Below are 20,653 nucleotides of genomic sequence, written 5' to 3'. Positions count from 1 at the left end.
CAATAGAAACTAATTATATTGAAATACAGTTACCAAAATTTTTTTAAGTTTATGGATTCCAGATGGGATAGGCCTATCCTACCTCACAGAAAGGGTAGGGATCTCCCTCTGGGGGAGGATATCTAGTCCAACTCTTTCCTTTCAGACATGAACAGAGAGGTTAAGTGATTTACCTGAACTATCACAGTAAGTGGCAAGAAACAAAATTTGAACTTCAGCTTAGTAGCCTGTTGGGAGCAGGCACATATCTTATCAGCGGTTACTTAATTGGCCACAAAGAGCCCCCCGTAATTTAGAAGTCTGAATAAACCTGAGCATCCAACTCATTTGGATGCCACAAACAGAAGTTCCAAACAAAGCACCTAAGTCCAGGGCGTGCTCAGGTACCAGGGGAAGATGCACGGATGAAATGAGACAATGTCACTGTCCTCAAGAAAGCAGTACAACGATACTAATAGTTAAAGCAAATTACAACGTGCTAAGTGCATAAGTGAGGTATAAAGTTCTGGGAGAGATGAGGTTTCTGTGGATCATCTTTCTACCCCCAGAAAGCTCTAGAATGAGCTGTTAGATGAAGTCCTTGTAGAATTAGGTTTAACCTGTTTTTTCTTTCTTTTTTATAAGGGCAGAGGAGGAAGGATTATATATTCCCAAGGTTCCTTAAACCCTGGAATCTCCCAGGATGGTTGAGATCTCTTAGGAGTCATTGTCAGAGGGAGCAGAAATTGTACTTAGGTCCTCAGCTGGGCCAAAATAAGCTTGCAATCAGTGGAAACTGGATTCAGAAATAGTGTTATTATAAGATTTCAGTAAAATGAGAAAGAAAATGTAAAAATAGGAAATCTGGTTAATAAGCCAAATTATCCATTCCTACCTACAGAACTAGATAGACTCTTAGAGATCATCTAATACAAAGTAGGTATGCCCTAGTATTAATATTATAGTAATTGTTATTTGCTAGTAGCAAATATTCTAGCCATACATGATTGAAGGAGGTTTGGAGGCCATAATCTAATCCATCCAACCCTCTTTACTTACAAGTAAGGAAACAGGCTCAGAAGGGAATTCTGCAAATATTTCAACACAAATGCTTTCTTGAGTGTTACTTACATACATGTGCAGTACCAAAAAATGACTTTAAAAGACTTTGCTCTGCAAAGTCATAGGATACTCTGAGTCAAACAGGAGTTTTCTTTATGGTGTAAATGCATCTTACAAGAGTCCTTTGTTAACTCAATGCAGATCATTACTACCTGTTTTACCTACAGAGTCTACCCAGGATGGGCATGGACTGGGAGCCTAGAATAAAGAATTCTTTAGGGAAGAGAAAGGGTTCCTAGGAGAAAATCCTGGGAATAAGAAGGGTTATGTCCAGGGCTCACACTGTCTGGAGACAACTAGAAAGAGTAAGGGCTGGTCAAAGAACCAGGGAACCAAAAGACCTTTAGCTCCATAGCAATGAACATCGATGATAACTTTGTGAGAATTTAAAGACAGCTCTGCAATTTACTCCTTGCATGTACAAAAAAACCAAACCAAACAAAATTTTCCCTTTGTTTATTAGCAGGAAAAAATGCCTTAGGAAAACTCAAAAGAGTAATGTACTTGCCACAGAGGGTCAGGGAGAAGTAAAAAATCTCCTTTAATAAGATTTTCCTGATGTCTGTTACTTTTCCCTTCCTCAAATTATCTTGCACTTACTTGTCTGTGTATATGTTGTATTTTGAATGCCTACATGTCTCCAGCCTGGAAGGAGAGAAGCAAAGATGGAAGAATGGACGGTAATGTCCAAGAAGGTAAATTAAGGAGAGTAATCTCAGGGATGAGCAGAAGAAATACATGAATGGACCTAAAAGTCCATAGGTATCATCTGCAGGAGAGCCCACTTTAAACTAGAGTGACTTTGGAGGTAGCAAACTGTAAATAACAGGTTTATTCATCAGAAACCCCATTTTCAGTAAGGATTTAGAACAGGATTCAAAATGCAATTTACAGAATCAGTCAATAGTACTGAAGTGGAAAATTAAATTTGACGCATCCAAAACCAAACTTAATTGTCTTCCTCCCCCACCCTCAATCTGCTCCTCTTCTTGACTTTTCCATTTCTGCTAATAGCATTAGAGAATGCTTGTCATTCATCTTCAAATTTTCGGTCATATTTGATTCCTCTCTCCTGTCCCATATACAGTCTCCATGCTTAGTGGATATATTTCTTCCCTGAATCTCATATCCTGTGCCTTGTTTCATTCTACTCAAAGCCCTCACTGTCTCTTGCCTTGACTATTACAGTATCCTCATTCCTGGCTGTGTCCACTTCTAATCCATTTTACACATCATAACCAGATTAATTTCTCAGTAGAAAGTAAGACCCTTGAGGTCAAGGATTATTTCATATTTGTCTCTATATCTTCATGGCCTTCAACAGTGCTGGGTACATAGGAGGTCCTTGGTAAATGCTTGCTGATTGATTGATTGATTCCAAACGTATATCTCTGATCACACCATTCCAAAGTTCAAAAAGACCTTCATTAGTTACATTGCCTAATGAATAAAGTACAAATTCCTTAGCTTAGAATTCAAGGCCCTCATAATTTGATTCCAAAATCTATCTAATTTTCTAATGCTGCTAGAATATGGCTATTACTTTCAGGCTTAGAAAATGTTATCATATATAGTATTAAATACATAATATCGTATTACATTTGTATTAATGCATAATATTATACTAAAACACATTGACTTCTGATTCTGTATGGTATTTGTAGTTTGTTTCTAAAGAACTCACTATGTACAAGCAATTAAAGTTTAAAACTGTCAGAGGTTTTCAGAATATCTATATTTTAAGAATGAAAGAAAAGATTTCAACAAGCAGTCTAGTATCACACTCTATTCTTCTAATATAGTTTCCCTCGAGGTGGAACCTTTCCTAGTCCATCATCTTTGATGTTCATACACTCCCCTTCCTTAGTCTGTCTAAAACAGAGAAATTGATCTTCCAAGGAACTCTCCTGCCTGGATACATCTGTCCTTCGTCCTTTGGTCTGATTTTACCTACCGATAGCAGAGCAAATGCCAGCTCAAGGCGATTCTGAAGTAGCCTATAGATAAGAGGAGGGCCTGTCCAGTTGGAGTATCACCTCCAGACTGGCCTGACAGCATCCCGTGACTCCACTGAACTTCTTTTGAACGCTTTAAAGAATCCTTAGGCACAAAAACAGGAACTAGTGCAGATCCCATGAAAAAAAAAATTAAACCTAGAGACTTACAAGTGACAGGGTTGTTTTCTTTTTGTTGTTGCTGTTGCTGTTGGTCTTTCACTTGGATTCACTCTCTTTAGGGTTTCCTCTGTCTCCGTCCTTCCTTTGGATTATGACACTGAACTTTGCACACGCTCCATGAAAAAGAAAAGTTTCTTGGAAGGCTTAAATAACTCAGAAGGTTTCCTCAGAACCAAGCTTGAATAAATCGACTGGTTTCTGACTGCTCAGAGTTAATTTTTCAGATAATTTTACTGCTCAGCGTTTGTTAATTTAACTTAATTCGACATGTATTCAAAAAGTGCCTACTATGCACAAGGCACTGTCCTGAGATTTTGATGGACCAAGGAAACTTACACAAAATACATTATTTATATAATATATACATTATATGCATTATGTATGTATAGAAATACATTAAAGGAACTTAAACTTAAATAAAATACATGAAAAGTTTAATGTCATGATAACCAAAAACGTCAGAGGTGAGATTCAGATCCAGGTCTCCTGACTCCAAATTCAGTGCCCTCTCTACTACATGACACTGTGACTCTTGCATTTATATTCATGTATGTATATATATATATACACATATACATGTATACATACATGTTTTGTATGGAGAAGTAGTATACTAAAATGAGTGCCATGGCAGACACGGAGTCAGGAAGACCTACATTCAAATTCTGACCCTTACATTAGCTGTGTAACCATCTACATACACTAGCTGTGCATTTACATACACAAGTTGGGCATCATTTAATTTTAGCTCCAGTTTCATTTGTAAAATGGGGTTAAAAATAACTGTAATATCCAATTCACAGAGTGGTTGTGATGAATCAGTGAAATGAATGTAAGACTTTTTGCAACCCATGAAACATAATAAAAATGTTAGCTATTATTAACACTGTATATGTATGTACAGAGTATCAAAAGTCTTAGGGCAATTTTAAGCTTTAAAAGCTTTAATCTTTAAAAGTTTAAAATTGCTCTAAGAATTTTGGGATACTCGATATACTTGTATATATCAGAGTTCTTGCTCAGTCATTTTCGCTTGTGTCTGACCCTTCCTGACCCCAGGGTTTTCTTGGCAAAGATACTAGAATGGTTTGCCATTTCTTTCTCCAGCTTATTTTACAGATGAAGGACTGAGGCAAACAGGGTTGAGTGACTTGCCCAGGGTCACACAGCTAGTGTCTGACACCAGGTTTGAAATCAGGAAGATGAGTCTTCCTGACTCAAGGCCCAATACTCTTAGACACTGGGCTACCTATCTGCTCATATCAGAGTTAATGCATATAAATTATTAACAAACTGGTAAATTGAGCCTATGTTAATACTGTTTCCTTGAATCTGATAGTTTGTTACAAGGATTATGTATTATTAACTCTTCTAATTAGTTAGGGTTTCTTAAGTATTTTGGGGGAAAAAATCACCTTTATAACAAGGATAAACCAAAACATAACCTTTATTAGCATTTTCATATTCTGTGGCCCCCTCATTAAGGCAGAAGTCCTCAATTAAGTAAACTATCTCAAAGTATTAGGATAAGAATGACAGCACCCGTGCAGACACACTATGCTAATTCATTCACTGATTACTACTGGATATTACTGACAGCATCATAGATTTTGGAATCTAAAATCTAGTCAGAACACTGGAAAATGGCATCAGTCATCTTTTCTTCCCTTCCCACACCTTTGAGGTGAGCCCCAGTCACACTTTCCCTCCTTGCTTGGGCCCATCATCTGATGGAGTTGCTAACAGGGAAATTGAGTCATGAAAAACAACAGAATGTGGGGACTAAAATGGGCCACAGGAAAAAAGAGCTTAAATGTTTTCAGGGTATTTTGCCCTCTAATCATAAAAGATAGGTATATAAGTTTTGCTACCCCCACTTTCTGAACGAGGAAACTAAAACCCAAAGAAATCAAAATGACTTGTCAAAGATGACACAGTCAATGTCAGAAGTTTGAGCCCAGTTGTCCAAAGACAAAGATAGAAACTTCTAGGGCAGGGGTGGGGAACCTCTAGCCTTAAGGCCACATGTGACCCTCTAGGTCCTTGGATGTAGCCTTTTGACTGACTCCAAGTTTTACAGAACAAATCCTTTTATTAAGGGGATTTGTTCTGTGAAGTTTGGATTCAGTCAAAGGGGCATACCAGAGGACCTAGAAGGCCACATGTGGCTTTGAGGCTGGAAGTTCCCCACTCCTTCTGGGGAGTGGGCCCCGTAGCCCTTGGCTTCTGTGGGTATCCTTATTCCCTTAGAAGTAGACAAACCCAAAACCCTTACCTCAAGCTTACCCAAACTATAATTAAGCAAGAAAGTATCTGTAACCCAAAGTTCAAGGCTTACTTTAGTTTGTACCATATATCCTTGCTCAGGTCTGCAAGCCCCCTGCTCACTTGCCCAGAATAAAGAGAAGCTCCCTGGAATGCCATGCAATGCTTTCACCAGACCAGACCAGCTGACTCTGAGTGATTTATGGTCCAAGTACTCCTGAAAATCCTCCTCTCTCCTCTGTGCCTCTGACCTATAAGCCCCCTTGCTCACCACTTCTGCTTTCCCTGTCATTCAAGCCTCCCCTCCAACTTTCTCACAGAGCCATGATGAATAAAAAGCTGTATACACAGAGGAAGAAGGAAAGAGCCATCCTGGTCTGATTCCTCTCTTGACTATTCCAACCTTAACACCTAAAGGCAGCTAAGTGGCACTGTAGGTCTAGGAATCCAGAGTGAAAAGATATGAGCTCAAATTCAGCTTGAAACACTAGCTATGTGATCCTAGCCAAGTCACTTCATACCTCAGTTTCCTCAAATGTGCAAATTGAGGATCATAATAGCACTTACCTCCCAGGGTTATTGTAAGGATCAAATAAAATGTCTAAATAGCTTAGCAAAGTGCCCGGCACATAGTAGGCACTTAATAAATGCTTGAGGGGTGGCCAGGTAGCACAGCGAGCAAGAGCACTGGCTCCAGTGTCGGGATGACCTGGAGATCGAATCCTGGGCTCAGACACTCAGCACCACACCCAGAAATAACTGGCTGTGTAACCTTGAGCAAGTTACTTAACCCCAATTGCTTAGGGGCTGCCAGGTGGCTCAGCAAGTAAGAGCACTGGCTCCAGTGTCAGGATGACCTAGGGATCAAATCCAGGCTCAGATACTTAGCACCACACCCAGAAATAACTGGCCGTGTAATCTTGAGCAAGTTACTTAACCCCAATTGCTTAAAAAAATCAATAAATGCTTCATACTTTTCCCTTGTTAGGCAGGCATTTTTTAACTGCCCTGAGACTTTGGGACATCCTATACTGTACTACTATAATGAACAAAGTAGGTACTAGTGTACCCCAATATGAAAACATGTAGCACTATGAAAAAGCAACTCCCTAAGGCTGCTTATCTATATTCATAAAAAGAGTGTCCTCTCCCAGAAGCTTCCTACATCAATAAAAACATGGATAGATGGATGGGTGGGTGAATAGATGGATGGGTGGATAGATGGATAGATGGGTGGGATTGTGTATGTATATGTACATATAAACCTGTACACATGTATGTGCATGTGTGTATATATGTGTATTATATGTTATACATTTATACATACAGTACATGTGCATGTAGGACACCAAATGGAGAAAGAGAGAGACAGAGAAAGAAGGACAGTAATATGGATGAGTGAGTTCACTCTCAATAGTCATATAACTTATTGAACTATATAATTCAAAGGGGGGAGGTAGAAGAATAATTTTCCTTGACATGTACATTTCTTCCACTGTGGGAATCCTAACAAAGTTTTACAAAGCTTACAGTGACACAGTGAGGTGGGCATATGAGTATTATCCCCATTTTATAGATGAAGAAACTAAGTCCTGGTAGCAGCAAGCACCCCAGCATCCCCAGAATGGCTGCCAACACAAGTTCTTAGATCTGCCTTTCTAAAGGAAAGCAACTCAAAATGGGTTAACAATCTTGCTTTAATCAAACATATGTCATTTACCTAGTTCAAGGGAAAAAAGTGAGCACTCCGAACTTCAGAGAATACAGAGGTTACAAGCAGACAAAAAATATAGACAGAGAAACAAATCAGTAGACAGGCTTCCAGCTGTCTAACCATTACATCCATACCTAATCAGTTACCAGAGAGGGAAGCACCAACATCTGGGGTTTCTGGCTGCCCAGAGTCTTGTCTGGTCAAATCACAAACCCTTCTCAAAGTGAGTCCCAAAGCAAAACCTCACATCAGGGTATATATAGCCTTCTCCTAGCTCAGAGAATGTCACAACCCTCTTGACCCACTGCCCAATTACAAAGCAACCAGGTGTGGGCATTCCTGAAAAACCAAGCCTCCCGCCACAGGCTCCAGGAGACCACATTCAGCCTATTAGGGGGCAGAGTATATTCTCAAATCAGGGAAGGTTCTCAGAGTCACTTAAGCCTAGCCAAGGAGCAGGGAAGATCTTAAATTCCCATTCCCATAACAGTCCCAGAGATGTTAAATGACTTGAAAAGATCACATAGCCAGTGTCAGAAATGAACTTGAAACTCAGTTGATATTAGTGGGTAGAGAGCTGGAATCATTATCTCTGACACTTAGCTGTGTGACCCTGGGATAATCATTTAACCTCTCCAGCCTCAGTTTCCTAATCTATAAAATGTGAATAATAGCAGCCACTACCTGACAGGGCTATTGTATCAAATGAAATAATAGATGTAAAGTGCTTTGCAAACCTTAAAGTACTATATAATTATTAGCTATTATTGTTGCTGCTATTATGACCCTAGGTCCTGCCCTCTATGTTACTGCTGCACATTGTATCCCCTGAAAGAAGGTAAGCTACCATAGTATAGGAATTATTTCATTCTTTGTACCCCCAGTGTGTACCACAGTGTCTGGCCCTTAATAATGCTTGTGGATTCATTGGGGTAACTAGAAAGAAGGCCAGCATTTAACCCTGCATCTTTGTCAGCAGTCAATTATACCGCGATACTCTTGAATAACAGGGGCCATGCTGTTAATAATGAGTTAAAACCAGATTTATGTGAGTAGTAGCAATGATGGTCATAATCATAAACTCTTGTTGTGACGATAATTCCAGTGATTGGGGAGCCTTGTGTCTATAAGGTGTGAATGGGTGTAGAATTTCCAGAGTCTTTCTTATAGTTAGGGTTTGGGGGAAACAAAGCATTTCTGTGGTTTCATTTAGAGCATTATCTTAGACAAGTATTCCAAAGTAAAAACCAACCATGACTCCAGAAGACCAGTGATAAATCATTCTACCCACCTCCTAACCAAGAGGAGATGGACTGAAGATTCAGCATTAAACCTATATTTTTTGGACTTGGTCCATGTGAGAATTTGTTTGCTTAGTTATGCATATTTATTCCAGGAATTTCTTTTTCTTTCCTCAGTTTGGGTGAGGGAGGGAGAGAGAGGGAAAATAGATTTTTCTTAATTGAAAAAATAAAATTTAATTTAGAAAAAGAAAAGTTAAGCAACTCCCTATTCCACCCCACCTTCCAAAAAACTCATTGTCTTAGAAAAGACACTACAAAATAGAGTAGAAAACCTGTCAATAGAAAACCCTTCTCAAAAACTCTCTCATTTGATTAGATTTAAGAGGCATCACTACTAAACTTGGGGCACATTACAGATCTCATTTATCTACATCTCCCTCCCAGATCCCTATACTTCAAGACCAGTTTCATCCTTCCTTCCCTCAGGGGCCCATCACAACAAGGTAAATGGCCTTTCTATGAATCTTCATCAACCCTCAAGAATCTTCACTCTAGGACTCCCCTCAAATTCTGGTCCTCTCATCAAGGGTGATAAAGTGTGGGAAAGTATTGGACAGATGAAGAGGAGAGCCTATGGTGGAATGTCAACATACGATAGATAATCCCAGGAGTCCCTTTTTCAATCCAGTGAGCCATATAAATGTAGAGGAGAAAATGAGCAAAGTTCCTTCAAGGGCTAAAACACCAGAGGGCTCAATGAGGATCATAAATTTGAGTTGGGGTTATTTCTTCCCCTTTATTCCTTTGAATCTTCCTTGGTATAGGAAGTGAATGATTGAGGACCCTTGCTCTTGGCTCTCTTTGCCTGCCCTCTTGAAAGGCTTCCAATAGAATAAAAGCTCCTTAAGTGCAAGGAAGTTGTCTTTGCTTTTCCTCTATCACTCCCCCTGAAAATGCCAGACTACTCAGACCCCCTCAAGGCAGTCAGGTGAGACCAATAATGAGGCTGTTCAAGACTTAAACAAGCTGGGAGTCACCAAATCCACCAGATCTTACCATCTGCCATGCTGCTATGCCCTCTGAGACCTCTGGGCATTGTCATCTGATTTTCTGGCACCTCATAAGTACTCTGGACCTCACAGTCAGCCTCACCTATGCACCTTTTGGACTCTGGGACCTTTCCATTCATTTTCCAGTTGAACTCTTTCCATGTGTCCTTCTGATTAGAGTGTGATCTCCCTAAGACCAACGACTGTCTTACTTTTCTTCTATGTATCCCTGGGCTTGATAAATGATTTTTTCATTCACACATCCAATGAATACTCCTTGAATGACTAACAATGAATGAATATCTAAGTCACTTTATTAAAGGGCTCATCAACCTTTATTTCAGATTGCCTTTTCCAAAGCTGCTTATAAACTCAGTGGAGCTTTGCTAAATTTTTAGTAAGAGAAAGGCTCAGTGTACTTGGGGGAAATTTCCCAGTGTAACCACATATTTGGAAAGTAAATGAACTATCAAGTAAAAAGATGTTTACTGAGAAACTTTATTGTTTTGTTTATGAAATGTGCCTGCCACTTCTTTTTCACCTAAAACATGGGTTTTATTTGTATGTTGGGTATGTTTTCTGCATCTGAGATTTCATTGGTTTAAGGAACTCCCATTGACAAAATTCTCTCTACTAGTAATTAGCAACTACTCTGCAACTTATAGCCTTAAAACTGGGGAACTATGAGGTTAAGACACTTACCCATGATCACATAGCCAGTAACCAAAGAGACCAGACTTAACTCCAGGTCCTTCTGATTCTGAAGACTGCACTCTCTTTATCCATAATGCCACTTTCCCTTTCCTTATGTGGAAAAATGATGGTAAATTATTCCATCACATTTGAGGACATCTTTTGTTTCACCTCAAGTGACTCTGATTCTATATAATGAAAGGATAGATTCCCCTTGGAGCAATCAATAAAATTCATTTTTTTAGAGACAAAAAGAATATCCATCACACTTCCTACATTAGTTTAATTAATTTAGTCATCAAAAGAGGAAAACACAATGCAAAACATAAAATATTTTTCTATTCAACAAAACCCAATGGACTATCTTGGCTATGATCTCTATTGCATAATTATTTTTATGTTGTGCTGTCTGCTGTTTCCACACAGCAGCAAGAAAAAATGTTAATATGGACAGAAGTTCTCAGAAACCTATTTTTTTCTCTCCCTCACACCCTACCGGGAAAAATAAAAATAAAAAATGTGAAATGTTTCATGTGCTCTCAGATGAGGTCATTATATCATTAATTTTACTTAATGGTTTTTATCTTGTTACAAAAGACTTCTCAGGAAATGGGAGTAACCTGAAAATATATGTAATATTTTTAAAAATGAATCAATAAAACTTTATTTACAGCAGCCAAAATTCTAGGAAGCATAAAAAAAGAAAAAACTTTGAATGGAGAAGAGGAAATATAATTGTTCAAAGTACTAAAACCACAAAGCATCTTTAAAAAAAAAAAAGCAATCGGGGTTAAGTAACTTGCTCAAGGTTACACAGCCAGTTATTTCTGGGTGCTGAGTATCTGAGCCTGGATTTGATCCAGGTCATCCCGACAGTGGAGCCAGTGCTCTTACTCGCTGAGCCACCTGGCCGCCCCTAAGCAATTGGGGTTAAGTAACTTGCTCAAGGTTACACGGCCAGGTGTTTCTGGGTGGGTGCTAAGTGTCTGAGCCCGGGATTCAATCTCCAGGTCTTCTCAACACTGGAGCCGGTGCTCTTACTCGCTGTGCTACCTGGCTGCCCCTGCATTTTTTCTTTGTAATTGATTTCAATTTTTATAAAGTTAATTCATTGGCCTAGATGACCTCTCCACTGGTTTCACTCTCTAGAACTGTAATTTGAAATATGTACTCTTCTCATTCTGAAGTTACAATCATTTTAATAGGGGTTAAATAAATGAGCGACCTGAGTATCCAGAAGGAACCTCCAAAGCCATTTGGTCCAACTTGTACCTCACAGAATCTGAGTTAAAGGGGTATCAGCAGTCATCTTATCTGGTTCATTCAACTAAACCGAACGAGAATCCCCTGGAAATTATCCCTCATGAGTTATCATGCAAACTTTGCTTGAAGCCCTTCAGTAAGGGGCTACTTTCTACCTCAGAAGATAGTCTATTTTTTCTACTGTTGTTATAACTTGTATTTAAATGCTACTTTGGAAAACATTCTAGCATCATAGATTTAGAACTGAAAGGGACTCTAAAAGCCATTGAGTCCAACTTCCTCATTTTACAGATGAGGAAATTGAGGATTATAGAGGTTAAGTGACTTGCCCAAAGTCACACAGCTAGGAAATATCTGAATCAAAATTTGAATCCAGGTATTTGACTCCAAGCCCAGTAATATCACTACTGAGCTACCTTGTTGCCCTGTAATAGTTTTAGTCATAAGTCACAATCCTATTTGTCAGTTATTTAACCCCCCTAAATGGACTTTTGACATAAAATATTTTCCTATCTCTCTTAGTAATTCAGATCTGGTCAAAAGGAAGAGGAAGGAAAGGGAGCACAGCAAGGGAGAGACACAAACTGACAAAAACAGATACCATAGTCTTTTCATCATTGATTAAAGTTCTTAAGTGTCTAATCATACACTTATAATTTTTGAACCCCGAGTTGATTTTCAAAGTTACTACCTCCCACCATGTCTTCTTTGGAGTACCATGATAGGGGTGACATGAAACATTGAGCACATACATCCAAAATATATAGGCCTTTCTTCCCTCTAATCTAACCCGTTTCTTTTTGTTTGTCTGCTTTTGAAGGCAACTGGCGTTATGTGAGTTGCCTAAGAGTCACACAGCTAGTAAGTGTCTGAGGTCAGATTTGAACTCAGGTCCTCCTAACTCCAAGGTCAGTGCTCTATCTTCTGTACCACCTAACTGCCCCTGAATTTCTGATTGATGTTGTTTGCTGACCCCAGCAGTCAAAAGCTAGTCGCCTCATTCACTGTTGAACTGTTCAAAAGTTGAAACTTTTCTTTGTTGTTGTACAGTCACGTTCAATTCTTCATGACACCATTTGGGGTTTTCTGGGCAAAGATAATGAAGTGGTTTACCATTTCCTTCTCCAACTCATTTTACAGATGAGGAAACTGAGGCAAACAGCGTTGGGTGATTTGTCCAGGGTCACATAGATAATAAGTGTCTGAGGCCAGATTTGAATTCAGGTCTTCCTGATTCCAGTTCCAGTGCCCTATCTGATATGCCAATTTCTTTATTATGTCCTTATAAATAATAGGCTGAGTGGTGACATTGAAACAATACTGGACTGGAATTTATGAGCATTTATCTCAAGACACTCTGCAGTTTGGACTTTTTACTAATCTAGACCATGTTTTTTCCTTAAATAGTGGGAGTTAGTTTGGCTTTACTATATTTCACTTATTCCTTCACAATGGAGAGAAAGCCTTTGAGGTCTGTCTCATATCTAAAACTCTGTGACATTATCTATCTTTATTTCATCCAATCATCTCAAACCCACCTCCTTTTTTGTATCCTAGATCTCTTTGGCAGTCTTCCGAAGTCTATGGATCCCTTTCCAGAATAATGTTGAAGGAAATGCTAAATTTCAGTCAGAGGTTAGTTAAAATAAAGATGAAATTTTTCCTAAGGAAGTTCATGGACCCTTTGAAATCTATCCATGAGATTAGATACTATAATCTTGCTTCCTCTGTAATACCCTCTTTGATGAACTAGAAGTGGTATTTATCCTTAGATTTCATTCTTTCTAAATATGTCTTATGCCTTTCACTCACCACCTCATTTTATTTATACATAATATAATGCATAGGCATTTGCCATTTCTAATCAGGTTATGTTCCAAAAAAGGTGTTTATGAGCTGCTACCTGGAACTTCAGACTCATTTCCCCACTAAAAACAATGTCATAGGTAAACATTTAGCCCATTATATAGGTGAAAATTTAATAGTTGCCCTATGCCCTTGACCCTTGGTCTTGAACCCCTCTGAACCCTGACAGTAATAGATAGAGAAGGAGGAGATTGGCTGTAGACTCCAACTATCAGGTAGGCCAGTACCCACAGCTTATCTTGTGACAGTATTAGCTATTGTACAGAGTGTTAGACCATTCCTGCACTCGATAACCTTATAATACCAATGTGGACAAATGAAAAGTCATCCCAGTGAGTTAAAGTTTGATTAAGGGATAGAGATGAGGACTAGAGAAGGAGACAAGGTAAAAGCTAGTAACAGGTATGTGGGTTTAGCACCAAGGATAGCTCCCAGGGGACTATAAGATTTCAAACAGGAAGATCCCTTGGAGATCCTGTAGTTCAGAAGTCCTTAACTTGGAATCCACACAAAAAGTCTAGGGGTAGATTTCAGGGGGTCTGTGAACTTGAATGGGAACAGGATTATGTCTTTATTTTCACTAACCTTTCATTTCCTTTATACTCCAATGTTTTATTTTATGCACTTAAAATGTATTGAGAAGAGGCTTCACCAGACTCTCAAAGAGGTTCATGACACAGAAAAGGTTAAGAACCTTTTGATCTAATTCAACCCCTAATTTCTCAGATTGGCATAGGTCAGGTCTTCCCTGATCATTCTCACCTCACTTCCATTGAGGTAGCTTTTCTAGGACCTAAAGGCCTGGTCTGTTACAGAAGGTCCTTGTTCCCAAGATTGTGCTCTTGTGCACCCAGGAACCATTTATGCTATATCCTCTTGGAAGACTCAGGCTTCAGTGGGGACAGGTTGGAGAGATGTTAAAGACAGATTCTTCTGAACTTTGGATTCCTCCCTTTCATAACCTTTGTCCTCTGGGCCTCAGGACCTAGGTGGGAGTTGTTTTTGACCAGGACTTTGGGAATGGAGATAAGTTAGTGGCATGGAGACAGTATCCAACTTAGTTATTATCAGATTGGACCCCTCTAATGTAGGTTGTATAATAAGCATTTGTGATTATTACTATTATTGGGAATAATTATTGGGCCTATGATTTCATTGGCATAGGAAATTCTCTGGTAAAGAAACTCTATCAGTGAAGGTCTGTAAGCTATAGAAAAGTCCCTGAGAATCTCCTGAGAAAGTTAAGTGACTTGCCAGGGGATAATACAGACAATTTGTCAGAGGCTAGATTTGAACCCTGGTCATTCTGGCTCTCAAAGTCAGTTCTCTACCTGCTAGGCCAAGTTTCTTAAATAATAATGCCTTAAAAAGCAACTTGATAAAGTGGATGGAATGTTAAGACTTAAAAAATTATTTCTTGAATCTCATTCCCCTTCAGCTGTTAGTACTTTATGCTACCTGAAATTAGATTGTTTCTTTTTATTTACTTATTTTTGAACCTGTAGACTGTAAGTTCCTTGAGGCTAAGTCCTGTTTCTTTTTTGTCTTTGTATCCCCGGTCTCTAAAATGATGTTTCCAACAAAACTGGAACTTAATATTTTTTTGCATATAATAAATACAGTGGAACAAACACTGCCCCTGGAATTTGAGGACCTAACATTCAAATCCTACCTCTCAGGTTTTCTATTTCTGTCACTGTGGGCTAGTCATTTTACCTCCCTAGGCCTCAGTTTTCTCAAATGTAAAATGGAGGGGAAGAGTTGAACCTGATGGCTTCAGAGTTCTTTCCAGCTAATTCCATATCTCACCGAATACAACCCCACCTCTTTATACCTCTCAGCTGCATAAGCCACAGGTAAGTTGGTGAACCTCTGAGCCATGAATAACTAAAATGGTTGCTATCTGCCTCAGGGAAGGCATTCCCACAAAGGAAGCTCTCATTTACATAGTACTTTATGTTTCATAAAGTGTTATATATTCACTACCTCCTTTGATCTTTACAATATCCCTAAGTGATAGGAAGCACAGATATTGTTAGCACCATTTTACAGAAGAACACATAACTCAAAGCTGCCGAGACTCAGAAGAGTTAATTTAATCAATAAACATTTATTAAGCACCTGTTGTGTACCAAACACTACCTAAGGTCATGTAGTCAGTAAATGGTTGGAGCTGAGACTAAAAGTTAGCTCTCCTAAATTCAACATAATTGTGCCATTGACTATGGATATAAATGCACAGGTTACTAGGCCAAGGATTTTCCATCCCTCTGATGTCACTGTATTTTAATAAAGTGGTAACGTGATTTACTTCATGGGTGATCAGTATTTTCATTTTCCAATTTCCCTAAAATGATGAAGAGCAATTATCTTAGTTACTGCCTCCCCTTCAGAATGAAGGTTAATAAAGAAAAACTGCAAGGTCTGGCAGACATCAATTTGGGGAGAGAGACAAAAAGCCGTTAATAGCTCCCATAAAACAATGACCTGTAGTTTCAATATAGCAGATGTGTGAAATTTTTCGGACAGCATAGCAGTTACTATTCCCACTGCAAGACAAAAATATAGTCTATCAATCCAGTGAGATGATGTAAGGCCATCATTCACTGGGTTGATGGTTTCTGCTAATGTACCCAGAAGACAAAGTTTATTGTAAGTATGCCATTTCCCTATTGTTCTCAGTGACACCATTTCTTAACAGAAATGCTTCCTAGCAGCAAAAGGATGCATTAGTTACATGTAACTGACATCCTAATTTCCCTTCCCATGCTTGCCAGAAGCACAGAGGGGGCATGCACTTTTTGGAGAGAGGGAGATGGCAATCACATTAAGTCACGTGCTTGCCATGCCTCAGGAAGACAAAAGAACCCATAACCCAGAACTGCTGGTTTATAGACATAAAACCCAAGTTTGAACACCAGCTTTCCCACTTCCTACCTGTGGGACAGTCATTTAAACTCTGTGGATTTCACTTTCTTCATCTGTACAATTAGGAAAAAATTAATTCAGTGACTTCTAAGGTTCTTTCCAGCTCCAAATATAAATACTTATGATGATCTTATGGGCAGAGGAGATGTGCTTCATATACTAGAACGACCTTTGGACTTGCAATCAAAAGATCTGAATTTGAGGCAGTGTGGTAGAATGAAAAGAGTCAGAAGAAATGGGTTTGAAATCCAGCTTTGACATTTATTATCTGTGCAACACTAAGGAAGTCACCTCTCTGGGTTCCAGTTTTCTCATCTATAAAATGGCTTCTAAGGACTCCTCCTAAGAGCCTAAGAATTTCAGTTTTCCAGTAGTTGTGTGACCTTGGGAAAGCCCCTGAATCTCAGCCTCAGTTCTCTTATTTGTAAAATACACATAATGCTGGCATTATTAATGCCAACATCACATGGCTATTGTCAGGATTGAATGAATTAATGGATTTTTAAATCTTTAAAACCTTAAAGTCTATATTCACTCAGCACTTATTACACATATTCGTTTCCAGCAATTTCCAATACTACCTGCTGACAAAATTATTTGTCATGTGAGAGTTCCATAATCTTCTGGGTTAGCTGTAAAAATCAAAGGTATGATGTTATAAGAATTAGGAAAAATTCAGCACCATAGGGGACTGGATCCCTGCCCACCTGAACTAAGCAAAGCCATATTCACAGAGTTTTCAAATCTGCAAAGAGTCATCCAAGTTCAATGGGCTGTTTCAGGTTACTAAGGTCTTCAAAGCAACACAGGTGTGCCCTGCTTTAAGAAAGTAAGTGCATCAGTTTACAACATATGGGTAGATCCAAGGAATAGCTATGCCCACAAAGTATTCTTTCTTTCATCCCACACATCAGGCTGTATCTCACACTCTCTCTTATATACAAGGTAGCCAAAAAGCTGTAGTCCAGTTTTAAGTTCTAATAGTGTAACTGCACTGAGACTTTTAAGGCACTTGGTGTAGCCAATAGTCCAATCAAATCAGGCTATTTATCATACCCTAAAGATGCCAATAGAACATGTGCTTCTTGAGGGGAAGGATCTTTTTTTTTCTTTGTCTTCCTGACTTTTAAGTGCAGTTCCTGGCACACAAGAAAGTGTTTAATAATGGTCACTTAATTGATAGTTTGCTTCATATTTTCCTAGTTCTTCAGTTCTTGGTTTATGCCATTTCCCCTATCTGGGATACCTTATACCACACTTCCACTTTGGGGAATTTTACCCATTCAAGGTCCAACTCAAGTGCAGCTTTCTCTGTGAAAACTCACCTAATTGCTTCAACTGGAAGGGAATTTCACCCCCTCTAAATTCTTAGGAATACTTTGTTTTATGACCCTTAAAACAAATGTTAAAAAAGGTCTTGTGATTTGTGAACATTTTAATTTTTCTACTAAATTATAAACTCCTTAACAACCAGGACTATGTGTCATTCATTGCTAGGTATGAACCCTGCCCAACAAATATGAAAGGACAAATTTAATCTCTCAAGAACTCATCTCTTATACAAGGGATGTTACATGTAATACTGACATCCCAAACTATTTGAATATATATACACATATAGACTGTAAAAATGCAAAGCAAATATTCATAAACATAACCACGAATGGAGACTATTAGAAGCCACAAGACATTAAAAGCCATAGAATCACTGACTAGAGAAGGGGTTTTTAACTTTTTTGTGTCACAGTCTCTACTGGCAGTCTGTTGAAGCCTATGGACCTTCAGGCTGTGCACAAAATTAATTATTACTGAAATAATTATCAAAATGATTTTAGAAAGAAGTTAACTGACTCCAGGTTAAGAATCCCTGGACTAGAGGCATACTTTTAAAATCAACTAGGGACTTTTTGATGTGGAAGTTAAAATAATCAGAAGAACCAAACTTTAAAAAATGAGTGACTTGGAGAGAAGTTTGGGCACTATATATCTTAAGTAATGCAGTGGGGAGGGGAAAGGTGGTGTAGAGAAGGTAGAGAATGCCATAAAGGTAGAAGATACCATTTGGCAGAGAATCCCAGAGATCACAATTTCAAACATCTTCCCTATAGATTTGAGGTCACATTGCAACACATTCAGAAATGCCCAAATTCAAAAAATTAATTTAATGTAGGTTGATTTTGTCCTAACTCATGAGAAGGGAGTATAAAGAGTTACTGATAGAAGACATCTTATCTCACATCTTTCACTTACAATATCACAACAGTAAGACCTTTTTGTTTGTTTCTTCCCAGAGTAGTTTTATTAGGGAATCCTGCCACCATACTGACATACAAAACAATCTCCATGTTGACATAGAAATGTGAAATTCACTGTACAAAGATAAGGCTCGAATCACAGGTACTTGTCCCCCCAGATCTTTAGTAATTCAATGAAGTATTCAACAATCCATATTTTATTCCTCCCAGAGTTGTGTTTATAAATATCAGACAAACCACAAATATATTCCAAATACATAACATTTTACAAGATAGTTCAGAGCACTGACAGAAATACACAACACTTAACCTACAAATTCTTTATGATCCAACTTTTATTAGCACTGAAGCCAACACTTTGTGTGTGTGTATATGTATATATCTCACGTGTGTGTGCCTATATATCCATAGATGTATACACAATTATTATCACTAACAAATTAAATGCTTAGTGAGTTTAATCCACTACAACACCTGCAGGGGAAAGCGAACAAATACCAGAAATGCCCATGCAAGGTAAGATGAGAACGAGTATGTATATGAAATATGTATCATTGGCATGTATACAAATACACATATAAAGACATATATATATATATTATATAAACACAGATACAGAAAACATGGTCTATACATATACTCACACACTTCCTTTTCATCTCCAACCATATCTTGTACTGTTCGTTTCCAGGAGCAATCTTGTCTTTATTTGATCAGTCAATGGATGACAAAAATTTCCCCAATAAACCTAATATTAGCTCCAAAGCTCTATAATGCAATATTCAAGTTTTACATTCAAGAATCCCAGTTCTAGCTTTTGTTGTCATTATATAAACTCACTGGATTCTTAATATCCCAGCCAATCTGTCCATTCACAAACACATCTGTTCACTATGGGATTCTATCCAAGAGAAAGGGGATATTTAGCTGGATTTTTAATCTGTATTTGTTACTATTTTAAATACATCTTCCTAACATTGATCAATACTCTGAGGAATAGGTTGTAAGGTATTAAATAATAATGTGGTGGGAAGAAAAGTTCATTTACCTTAGGAAGAAAAAATAGTTTAGTAGATTTCACTAAAGCATAGTCATTTCAGAGACTCACAAATAGCCTTACAATGAGTCAATATGAAAAAGTAGGAAGAAATAAAATGAATTAATGAAACATTACTTTCCAAGTTTGTTACTTGCAAAACTCTCAAAAACAGAAAATGGAGAAAGGTTGGATGACCAGAGAATTAAGGTACATCATATTATTGGATTTTTGTATATTAATAGAAGGCATAATAAATTACCGAAATCATATTAAGAGTAGCATTGAAATTTAAGGTTATAAATCCTAATATAAGCTCATTTAATTCAAATTATTCAAATTATTTCAGACCCAAGTAGAGAAAGGCTTCATGAGCTATCTTTCAAATCCAATTTGCAAAATCAGATGTCTGAGGCATCCAGAGCCTTCAATTTGGACTCTTAGCACCAAAAACCAGGCATCTATATCTATAAATGCCCAGGTAAAAAATTACTGAGCAATTTTGAAAAATACGCTCATGGTAAATTTAAAGGGTCAATAGAGTTAGAGAATCCATAGGTTAACCAACCTCTTTTTAAATGAGGCTCACGTTATAGAAAAAGCTCCAAGATGGAGGGGAAGGAGTGAGGGGAAGGGAGTCTTTCATTAATCAAATGCAATTATTTTGTTTCATTTACTTTGTGGGGACTGTAGTTCTTGCAGCAGGGATATATTCTGTGTTAAAACAACAAACCCCACATCCATGGTTTAAATACTAATAAGAAGGATACTAAACCATTTTTTTCTCCTTTATATGGGAGAAAAGTTCCCATGGGGCCTTGGGAACATTTCCCTGTCAAAGATCCTGCACTTAAAAATAATGGAATGCTACTACATGCGTGACAATTCTTCCATATCTTCCATGTGAATCCTGTCTGCTCGCAGATAGACTTGAAAGAATTAGGATTAGGGTTGTGTAAATGGTGTTGCAAGCTGCGTCTCTAACCCTGCAGGGTAACGCTATCACACATGGAATGGAAAAGTCTCTCTCTCTCTCTCTCTCTCTCTCTCTCTCTCTCTCTC

The sequence above is a fragment of the Petaurus breviceps genome, unplaced genomic scaffold, assembly GCF_028583685.1.
Source record: "Petaurus breviceps papuanus isolate PSGF00001 unplaced genomic scaffold, PetGlider_PUasm1.0 138, whole genome shotgun sequence".
In the NCBI taxonomy this organism is placed as follows: domain Eukaryota; kingdom Metazoa; phylum Chordata; class Mammalia; order Diprotodontia; family Petauridae; genus Petaurus; species Petaurus breviceps.
This window is presented reverse-complemented; position numbering follows the sequence as displayed.